The sequence below is a fragment of the Schistocerca piceifrons genome, chromosome 6 (assembly GCF_021461385.2).
Source record: "Schistocerca piceifrons isolate TAMUIC-IGC-003096 chromosome 6, iqSchPice1.1, whole genome shotgun sequence".
In the NCBI taxonomy this organism is placed as follows: Eukaryota; Metazoa; Arthropoda; class Insecta; order Orthoptera; family Acrididae; genus Schistocerca; species Schistocerca piceifrons.
The window spans coordinates 555,420,599-555,432,259 of NC_060143.1; positions in this window are offsets into that span (position 1 = coordinate 555,420,599).

Consider the following 11,661-nt stretch of genomic DNA (forward strand, 5'->3'; position numbering starts at 1 on the left):
GGAAACTATCAAGTTACGTACATTAAGACATGATAATTGAAAGTTGTTATAATAAAATATATTTTAACAAACTTTAAAGGTAAATTTTGACTCTTAATTTTATACTTAATTGTGGTGCAATACTCGCGCGCTACGTGCAGACGCGCTAAGGTGATGTGGCGCTACCAGCAATGAACTGGGGTAAGTCCCAGCAAACGTGCTCGCCTGCTTGTTTTGCTTCATCACGCGCTGTTTATTTTTGTGAAAAAAATCTGTTTTTGAATAAACTAAATATCTAGAAACAAGGAATGTAATGATTTAGTTTACCTCTTTTAAATAGCATTCATTAATTGCTAGAAAATTCCTTATTACTACACTTTCAAAATTATCATGCTTATATACACATGAAAATGATTTAAAAGACTTTCGCGAAATCATTTACAATATTTGCATAGAAACCTTACATAAATTTTTCAATAGTTACAAAATTATTGTTGTTATTTTTTCATTTATAAGTATTTCAGTCTTCACCTGAAAAGAAACACACATGAATTTTTCTCTTTGCAGTACTCACGTTCTTCACGACAATCGTGGGAATTAAGGTGGGCGTCAGACCACGCTTTCCACTGACTGATTACAAATGTGGGAGGAGAAATTAGTTTTTCATTCTGTTTTATTATAAGAAGGAAAGGGTGTGGTTCACTGCAGTTTGGGTCATCCTTTTGTCCATTTCCACTACAGCTTGAAGTCAGTCTTTCATGCAGCCACCATGTACCTGAGGAACAGATAATATAGCCTACGCTTCTCTTCTCAACTTACATCTAAGGGAGGACAAAGAATAACTATAGGCTATTTTCTGGCAATATTTCTAATAACTGGGACGTTGTCAGAAAGACAATTAGCAACAAGTTATGTTAGAGAAAATGAGTCATTTAACGTCATAATTTAGCCTGAATCACAAACCTTACGTTCATGCTTTTCTTTTTTCACAAATCATGGCTTTTATGTATTCCATTTCCCTTTATGTTCTTAAATGGTGACTTTTAGGCTATTATGCGATATCTTTTATTGCTTGAGATGTTACTTTAACTTAGAAGATTGAGTAACCTGGGCAAGTTTTACTTTTATTCGTCTCAGTTATAATATGGATTAGTATACTAAAGAAGTCATTTGCTTAACAGCACTTACTTTGTCTTGTTGTATGAATTATTAAATGATTTTATTTTCAACATATCGCTATTTTATGATCTGCATTTCCCAACTTTTTTGTAGGATTCTGTTGTCTACTTTTACCAATTAAATTTAACATCTATCTTAAGCAAGATTAAGCGTTTCTCCACCATTTTATGACACGTGAGGTAAATTAGTCATGAATTCTCCGTTTAATCATATATCAGCTCACTTACTTCGTTTCTCCATTTTCTCCATTTTCAAAACACATATACTTCGCCAATTCTTTTTCCCTTTTTCTCTTTGTCAGCCTACTGATCTCATTACTTCTCTATACATTTGGTGTGATCCTCACACCACTTCCCACATCTCTGTTTAATTAATCTTAAAACGCTAGTGCTTGCCTCTGGGGGCACTACATTCTTACCCTTTCTTCTCTTCAAACAACATTACACCCACTAAAATTATTACTTTATGCAGATTGTAATAGATTAGATTTATGCATTCCTAGCTCCAATAATTTCTTATAATGCAAAGTGTCTCTGTATTATTGTAGTTACTAACCCTTTTTCTGTATCTTATTTTTATCTATTTATTTTTAGCCCCTTTTTCCTCTTATCTGTACCAAAAAATTTCGCCATACCTGTCACATTCATTAGTAAGTCATCGTTTGGATTCACTATGAACACTATTCACTATGAAGACCACTTAATAGGAAGACATTATAACCTAATAGAATATATACAACATGAAGACATGTGATTCTTACTTAGTATGATAGAACAGAAGAAGGAAATGAAACGTGAAACGGAAACAAAGTTCCATTATGCTGGCACTGCACTGTATGCCAAACCATATATCCACCATAGAGTGGCACACTCCCTACAGTAACTAGTTACAGTTATTTTTAAATCACTTTGCTATCTTCCTGAATAGTCCTTTATGCCCTTGCATAAACTTCTTAATCTTATATCTTTCGTTATTTTTTTCTACTACAAGCTTATTAAGGCTAAAACTAGTAAGAAAAATTTTTGCATAGTGTCTTCTTTTTCTTTTGCCCCTTTTTGCATTAGCATCTGGCACTTTACTGCCAAAGTCCCTATTCTTCTGTAGATATCCGTCATTCCTCTTTACTGTAATTTGCAGCTCCCATGTTTTATTATTGCTGCCTCTTTGCTTATATTAAGGCCTCGTGCTGTACTGGGCTAGAAAATTTTCTAGTAACACCTACTGTTCTTAAACCAATTTCTTTCATGTCAGCTAGTACATTCTCCTCAGGAATTGCATCAAAGATTACTTGTCAGCACTTGCTTCACTGCCACTATCAAGATTACAATGCTGTTACTTCAGAGATGTCAGTTTTTATAATAGGGTACGTTAATTTAGTCTGATCAGGCTCCTCACAGATATCTTCTAATAAATCGGTTTCAACCCGTTTTCTGCAGAAGTAGTTTTGACAAGTTTCAAGTACATTCACACATAAATTTTGGAGTACATCACTCTCTACATTTTTAGCTGCCTTTTCGAACCAGTCCACTAATTTCAAATCAAAGCACTTGACGAGTCCCTCTACTTCTGTTTGCTGCCCATCGGCCAAACTATCCTCTAACTCTGAGCAACTGCGTACCTTCACAATATTGCTACTTATAATAATACCGTCAGCTTCTACTATTTGTGGCAAGTTAATACAGCTACTAGGTTCCTTCACCTCATTACTGTTACTACCACCTTCATTCATCAATTCCTCCTCCTTAAAACTTTGCAAAACTGACTCCGCTTTCCCTACCTCAACTTTAGCTTTTAGATTGCCATCATTATCGTAGATGTAAGCGTTTACTTTATCTTTGTCCATATCAGGCTCAAATCAGCCAACTAATTCTTTCCTATCATATACAGCGTCTTCTTGTTCCTCTTTGAACCATTTCTCCAAAGTATCCAAAATACTGTCCACTATATTATGAGAGTGGTTTAACACATGACTGGTACTGTCTATTCCTATTTCACCATCCCCATGTTCTATTTGCGTGTGTTGGCTCACTCTTGTTTGTGTTGTTGTTACTGGCTGTGTTACGGTTACCACCTGGTTAGCGCCAGTTTTCTCATAGACCGGATTTAGTTTCCCACATGCGGTCTGTTATATTCGTTTGCTACAACATTATATATGGTAGCACTTTGTTCACCTTCTGGTGTTTACATTTCGGCTTTCGTCATAATGCCTGTTACATAAGTGTGGTGAGTGTCTACCCCATCTTGCTCTACCAAGCCCTTGATTTTGATAATTAGTTCTTGTATTCCTAACCTCCTTCATGAACTTGCATAAACTTCTTAATCTTATATCATTCGCTAGTTTTTTCCTGCTACAATCTTATTAAGGCTAAAACTAACATTCACGTTCCGACTGTTATGATTTTTGTTTTTTACGTGATTGTTAGAAGATCTAGTATTATGCTGCATCTGCTTCTCCCCAGCAGCTATTCTTTCTACTCGCTTTACATATTCATTAAATTTATCCACATTATCTCTAGGTGCGGAAGTCATTCTTTTCTGCCAGAACCAAGGCAGCTTACCTTGTAAACCTGTAATAATCATATCCGGTTTCATGTTTTCTGTCAGATGTGACAAAGGTGAAACCCACTTCCTTGAGAAATCTTTTACTGACTCTCGTTCTGGGGCTAACTTTTTACCACTCCAAAACTCTCTTACAACATTGTTCTGTTTGTTGTGTGACCAGTAATCGTTAAGAAATGCAGATTTAAATTCAAACAGTTTTACATTTTATCATAACGTCAGCTGACCAACGCAAAGCATCTTCTGACAAATGACTTCTTATAAAGGAAATTTTCTCCCTTTCTGACCTGCCATTAGGCAAGACATCTTCAAAAACATTCCACAATTTTAATGGATGAATTTGTTTTTCTGAGAGAAAATGTAGAAATTGTAGAAACCGAATAAAAGCGGCGTCAACTGAAGCCATATGCTGTACAGTAGTATTACTAGAACTACCACAGGTTACTCCATTTTCTACGTTAGCTATGTTAGTACTCAGTACTTCTACTTGTAATTCTATTGCTTCTACCCTGTCACAACATTTTCTGTCCACCTCTTCACAAACTTTTTCACAAGTCTCTTTTACTTACTTAATATTTTTTTGACAGGTATCTACTTTAGTCTTTACTTCTTCTATTCTTTTAGAGAAAAGTTTGGATTCGTTGCCTATTCTTTCTGACAACCTCCATTCCAAAAGTTTATCTGCATCTTGTAAATCTTTGCAATCCTTGTCAATTTCGCATTAACAGTACTATGCATTTTATTTACCTGTCGCTCTACTTTAACCTGTATAAGTTTTATAATTTAAAATATTCATTTTTGAGGTCACCTCATCTCTTAACTCCTTATTACTAGACCCAATTTTACATTCGAATTCTTTATTACTAGAATCAATTTTACTTTACAATTACTTATTACTAGAATCCGTTATACTCTCAGTCTTGCTTTCCAGCTGTTTATTACTATCCTTTAGTTCCTTTTGGTGAGACACCAATTTAGCAAACAATAATTGCATCCAATTCGGAGCGTCTACCTTGCCACTTGGCATTTCCTGACCTGGCTGAATTTGTGACATATTGAGCTCAGTTTCATTATCTGATAAAGTTATTAGTTCTGTCTTCCCCTTTTCGACTTCTATCTCAATGGTGGTTGACATCCACTGTTTATTCATCACACTCGCACTTATATCAAAGCACTGTTCTTGCACTGGTTTCTGCTTTTTCACTTCGGTATCCTGTTTGTAGCTACCGAGTTCGTTGTATCCTACCAATCACAATCACTATTCAATCTCGTCGAATTGATTTCCCGACCTATACGCACCATATGTGAGGTGGCGGGTTAAATTATTTAGTGACGATGGTTGTTTGGTACGCCGTCTCTATCATACGAGCCTGGCAACTAATTTTGTGCTCTGCCAGAAAGCGAAGGAAAACATACGGCCCTTAGTTTCCAGTCTGCACGGCCATATTCTGGTCCAGCCCACTGAAGGAAATGCTTCTAATCTCCTTCTACTTAGCGGGATCAGGACTATGATTTTAAATGATAGTATAAATTTCTAGTTCATATATATATTGAGAAATGACTCTCAGGTAAAACACTTCGAAATTCATTATGCTTAATTGACAGTAAATCTATCTATCATAAACAACACAACTAACAATATAGAGGCGACCTCTACTGTACGTACCTACAAGATTGTCTTTCGCCCTGACTAATAATACTCAAATGAATGTTAGAAATAAATACTCGCCATAATAGTGGAAATAATAGTCACCACTTGCCACGCGGATTTGTAATTATCACGGACGGCACATTAACAGTTACTGTAGCGAAATATAAGCGATCCTGGACCGTGTACAGTCCTCGCACGTCCACTGTCAGTTTTTACCACAAATACGCGATTTGTCACAGTTCGTCTCTGACGTCATCCTAGGCAGAGCGCGATCCGACGTTGATCAGACGTTGATCTTACAGTGGCTGGGTGCGAAGCGAACCTTTTTCCTGCCTCTCGGGCTGTATTTATATGTGCCTCAGCGGACGTCCGAGAGAACATCTGTTGTTATTTGTCAATGCACACGGTGGCAGCCTCAGAACGACCGCTATCTCGGACACATAATCTTTAATAACATAGAAATGAAATAATTTAGAATTTGCTTAATTTTTACATGTGTTTGAAAGCACAGAAAAAGTTTCAGCTCACTTCAATGAAAACTTTGCCTCCTAGAATTTTTACAATGGAACTATAGTAGATCGTTTCCTCTGAACCCTACCTTTACTACTACTTGTATTAGCTGTTATTCATACTACAACTCTAATATTTGGTATATCTCTATTAATTAGTAGGTTTCGCCATGTGCTGAAATCTAAATTCTCCACCATTAAAATTACAGGTACTTAAACAACTGAAAATGGGTATATTTTAGTTACAAATTTGGTTTTCACTTACTTACTCAAAAAATATAAGAGGTAGCTTAACGTGGTCTTTCAGTTATTATTTTTAGGGTGAACTGAGGCATGAAACAAATTTTTACTTTTCTAAGCCCAATATTTAGCTCCTTCCATTTTTTAAATAAATGTGGATTCCGGTCGTAATTATTATTCTTTAGCTTTGAAACTTACACCACTTATTTATGAGCTCCATAAGCACATTATGACCAAATTCTGGCTTTCTCACTTCATTATTTAGCGTCACTTTCTTTCTTAATAATGTTTTTTTTTTTACGGAAACTATCAAGTCTACGTACATTAAGACATGATAATTGAAACGTTATTATAGTAAAACATTCTGTCACGAAGAAGAAGGTGTAAATAGATTAATGACGAACACTAACTTCACTTAACGAAAGTTTATTCAGCAATTGCACATACAAGAGGGCGGAGCGAACTGCCTCCGGCCAGAACAAAAATGGTTCAAATGGCTCTGAGCACTGTGGGACTTAACATCTATGATCATCAGTCCCCTAGAACTTAGAACTACTTAAACCTAACTAACCTAAGGACATCACACAACACCCAGTCATCACGAGGCAGAGAAAATCCCTGACTCCTCCGGGAATTGAACCCGGGAACCCGTGCGCGGGAAGCGAGAACGCTACCGCACGACCACGAGCTGCGGACTCGGCCAGAACACTTACGGTATATATACAGCTTCAGAAAATTACAATGCTGTGATTTTTGACATTTGTGGATACTTCTAGAATGTATTTGAATAGAATATAGAAATTAAAATTTTACAGTTCAGATGAGTTTAAAAAATGTTCTAATGTTTGTCAATAGCTAAGGGAACAAACTGATGAGGTCATCGGTCCCTAGAATTACACAATACTAACTTATGCTAAGAACAACACACACACACCTAAGACCGAGGGAGGACTCGAACCTCCGGCGAGAGCGGCCGCGCAATCCGTGCGTGGCTCCTGAAATCACGAATCCACTCCGGGCGGCTCAGGTGAGTTTAAAGTCACCTCCCTTCATGCAACATTCTAGTATCATAACCACTACACCACGGTTTCTGCGACATTGCTCCCTCCTTAAGGGAACAGCGTCTCGGTGTTACGTTCTTTTTGTCCGGTAACGCGTCATAGGTCCTGCATACTCCGACTCCCGATGACTGATGTTAGCCCTGGTGGTGATCTTCTTAGAACTTCCTTTCCCACTACGCTCGTCGTCACCTTTCCACTTGTTGCCTGTAGCTAGAGCTTAGAATTTACCCTCCCTCGGTTGCAGGTTCCTTGTAGGGCTTCATCCGAAGGACGTGGAACGTATCTCTGATCTTTCGTCGTCTTGTGTCCTGGTCGAAATCTTCAACCTCATAAGTAACATCAGACAACTGCCTTACAACCTTATAAGGCCCAAAGTAGCGCTTGAGAAGCTTCTCAGAGAGACCAACCTTCCGAACAAGAGTGAAGATCCAGACGAGGTCACCACGCTGGTGGACAACAGGGCGGTTGCTCGCGTCATACCTTCGGCGACCGTTTTCTGGAGCCTGCAGCGTGCGGAGTGGTACTAACTGCCGAGCTTCCTCAGCTATGCTTAACATTTGGCCGATGTATTCGTCGTCCAAGGTCATCAGGAAGTAATAGAAGCACAGTGTCCATCGTCGTAGTCGCCTCAAGCACATGCTCCAGGAAAAATGGCGTAAATCCTGTGGTGTCTTGTTTGGCGATGTTGTAGGCAAACGTTACGAAAGGTAGCACCTCATCCCAGTTGCTCTGCTCAACTTTAACGAACATTGATAGCATGACGGCCAAAGTCTTATTAAGGCGTTCAGTAAGCCCGTTAGTTTGCGGATGGTAGGCAGTCTTCATGTGATGAGTAATGTTGCACCGGCGATTTGTCTCTGCCACAAGAATCGATAGAAAAGCCTTCCACCTATTCGTAATTAACGACCTCGGGGCACCGTGTTTTAATACAATGTCTTGCACGATGAATTTGGCTACGGCTGCCTCGAATGCTTCAGCTGTTTTCGCGGCTCTTTTAATGGCATACCTTGTCAGAAAATCAGTGCAAACAATAATCTATCTATTGCCACTAGCAGACGTTGGAAATCGTCCCAGGAGGTGAATCCCAACACGCTGGAAAGGCGTTTCGGCTGGTGGAATTGATATGAGTCGGCTATATGGTTTCTGAGGTACTGCCTTTCTCCTCTGGCACTCCCGACAGAGCGACATATAGTGACGGACACTCCTAAATAAACCTGGCACAGAGAAATCTCTTGCGGATCCTATCGTATATCTTAATAAATCCTAAATATACGGCCTCAGGGGTGTCATGGAATTTCTGTAGAACATCTAAGCGCATGTGTTTAGGAATCACTGGTAGCCACCTCTTTCCAAACGGATCCAAGTTTTTCTTGCAAAGTAATCCATTAACTACCTTAAATAGTCCTTTCACATCCTCTGACCGATTTAAGGCAAGCATAATTTGAGATATCTTGGCGTCCTTCTTCTGCTCAGCAGAAAGATCCTGGAGTGCAGCGAGACAGTCACTATCTTCATCAAAGTCTTGATCATCTTGCGCAGGGTTTCTTGAGGAACAGTCGGCATCTTGGTGTTTTCTCCCACTTTTGAAAACTATGGTAATGAAATACTCTTGGAGACGTAGTGCCCACGTTAAGACCTGTCAGCCAACGAAGTGTAACAACTGTGAATGGCCATCTATAGAGATACTGTCGAAACCTCAGCATGGCCCAGATCACAGCCAGACATTCTCTTTCTCTAGTTAAGTAGTTTCTCTCGGCTTTTGTAAGTGCCCTAGAAGCATAGGCTATAAGCTTCTCTTTTCCATCCGAAATTTGCTCCAGAACAGCACCGATCCCATACCCACTGGCATCTGTGTGTAGTTCTGTGGGTGCTCTCTCATCATACAGACAAAGTACGGGCTCAGTCATCAGAGCTTTTCGCAGCACATCGACAGAATCATGTTGAGCACCACCCTAGATAAATTTAGCATCGGCTTTTGACAACTCTTGAAGTGGCCTGGCTTTGATACAAAAGTCTTTGATAAAACGACGGTAATAGGAAAATAATCAGAGGAAGCTTCTCACATTTATAATACTTTTAGGAATAGGAAATTCCGTTATAGATCTCACCTTTTCTGAGTCTGGGCGCATAGCTTCGTTTGACACAAGGTGTCCAGGTATTTTAATTTCTTTTGCTCCAAAGAGACACTTTCTTGGGTTAAGTTTCAGTCCGGCTTGTTGGAGACACTTAAGAATGGCCCTGAGTCATTTTATGTGTTCACCAAATGTCACTGAGAACACTATAATGTCATCTAAATAACAAAGACACATCGTCCAGAAGACTTAGAAGATAATACATTATCCGTTCAAAAGTTGCTGGTGCATTACACGAACCAAACGGCATTACCTTACACTCATACAGGCCCTTAGGGGCGATGAATGCAGTTTTCATACGATCAGCCTCATCTACCTCGATTTGCCAGTATCCCGAGTTCATGTCCCGCGGAATATTTTCTGGTTATTGATCGTAGTCTGTCTTTGAATGACTCTAGAATTGTCACAGCAGAATCAGATGGCCGGGAAAAACATCCAACAATTAACTTGGTTTCACCTGCACATGTTATACGCGACCAGATGACTACTTCGACCTCAACAGAGACAATATTTTCGTCAGCTGCAATGAACACCCCACATCCTGAGGGCTCTAATCTGTCCTTCCGATGTACGTTCCACGACTCGCTAAATATCTAAGAGCTTTCCACTCCAGTTTCAGCCAGATCCCGGTCCCAAGAACAAGTGACACCTGAGGTGAGGTGTCCCACGCGACGCGCCAGATTCTCCTCCACTGCTGCCTACACGGGGGAAACAGTCTGAAGGTGACTCACCGCAGCGAAAAGCGCCGTCAACTGTTCGCAAACTGTGCCAGCTCCTACAGCAAATTTTCGTGTAAGAGAAATAGCGGTATACAGAAAATTATACCGCACACAAAAGATACTATGTTTCTCAAATGCCGAGGCGAGGAATGTTTCGTAAACGCTGACCAGAAAACAGATAAGGATCTAGAAAAATTACCGAGGCACTAGAAGGAGTGGTAGACAGCAGATATTGTACTGGAAGAGAAATATAAAATTAATAATAAATACTTTAGAATATTGTATGTGGCTGCACTACCGCAGACATTCGCATCACACAGTCCGAAGACTGACAAATCACCCCGTAAGCTGCAGAGAGCCCTAAACATAGTCAAAATGTTTAAAGTTCTAGGGGAACTTAAATTGAGTATTTTGGCAATTGGAACAACGACCAGAAATGAATGTTTCACCCACTACCGTCACCTGCATGGGTGGTGCGTATGATATAGGTGTTTGTAGGCCGATAATGTTCTATGACAAACATTTGCCTGTCTCATCGACAGTGGAAGAGCAAACTTGATAAACAAAACCAGCCACATGTGTTGTGGCCACAGTAAAACTGTAGATCTTAGCTGGTTGTCGGAAATGGATTGTTTAGATATTATAGGTACTTGAAGACGTGTACTGACTGTATAGTTCAGCAAAATACTTCGCAGTAGCATCATTCCAATTGGAAGAAACTTGTCGCCGTGGATACAAAAGTATGAGTACATTGGCCTTTCAAGCGACAGAAAACTCACCAAGATTCGAAACAAAGAACCGTTCGCACAGTACAACTTGAGGGAAAGTTGTAGAACCATGTGGGAGTAGTTTCATCTTAGGGCATCCCGTATTTTGATGGTGACGCTCACTCTTTAGATAATACATTTGGTGACTACAGATGTAGAACAATAAAAGTAACGTAGGTAAGCAGTAACCCTATATAATTTTGCCCACAGAGTTCAATTCTATAAATGAATTACGTTATACTGGCTGCACTGAGACAAGCGATGGCCAGTTTTTGTCGTTTCTTTGAACTTACGTTGTTTACGCCAATAAAACATTTAATAGTCATTCTGACAGTTACTTTTGTTATATCAGAATACTCAGTTCAGGATCGTGTAACATCTACATAACTTTCCTCCTCCACCTTTGTAACACGTTACACAATGACACATACGAATATAGTGGTAGTCCGGAATCAAATTTATTGTGGTAGCTAAATATCTTATTTTGTTCTAGGATATTCCAGAAATATCAAGATAAATATAAGGATACCTAATAATTAAACAACGGTCGCCCTGTCTGTGCTAAGCAAATTGCTGTCGGTATATATTTCTAAAGAGATATATATATATATATAACAGAAGTACAAGGCACACTGGAAAGCCTTGAGAACTTTCCATTGAGCCGAAACGAGTATTACATCAATTATTCAATAACTGTTAAATATTCATAGCGATAATACCGTACGGAAGTGTTTCAGGGGTCCTGCAAAGCTCCAAAGCTCCATGGAGGAGTGAAGGGATCTATGTTTCCGAGTAAGTTATACGATTTAAACCTCTTCCCTCTTCGCATCACAAGGGCCGCATTAGTACACTTAATATTTTAAAT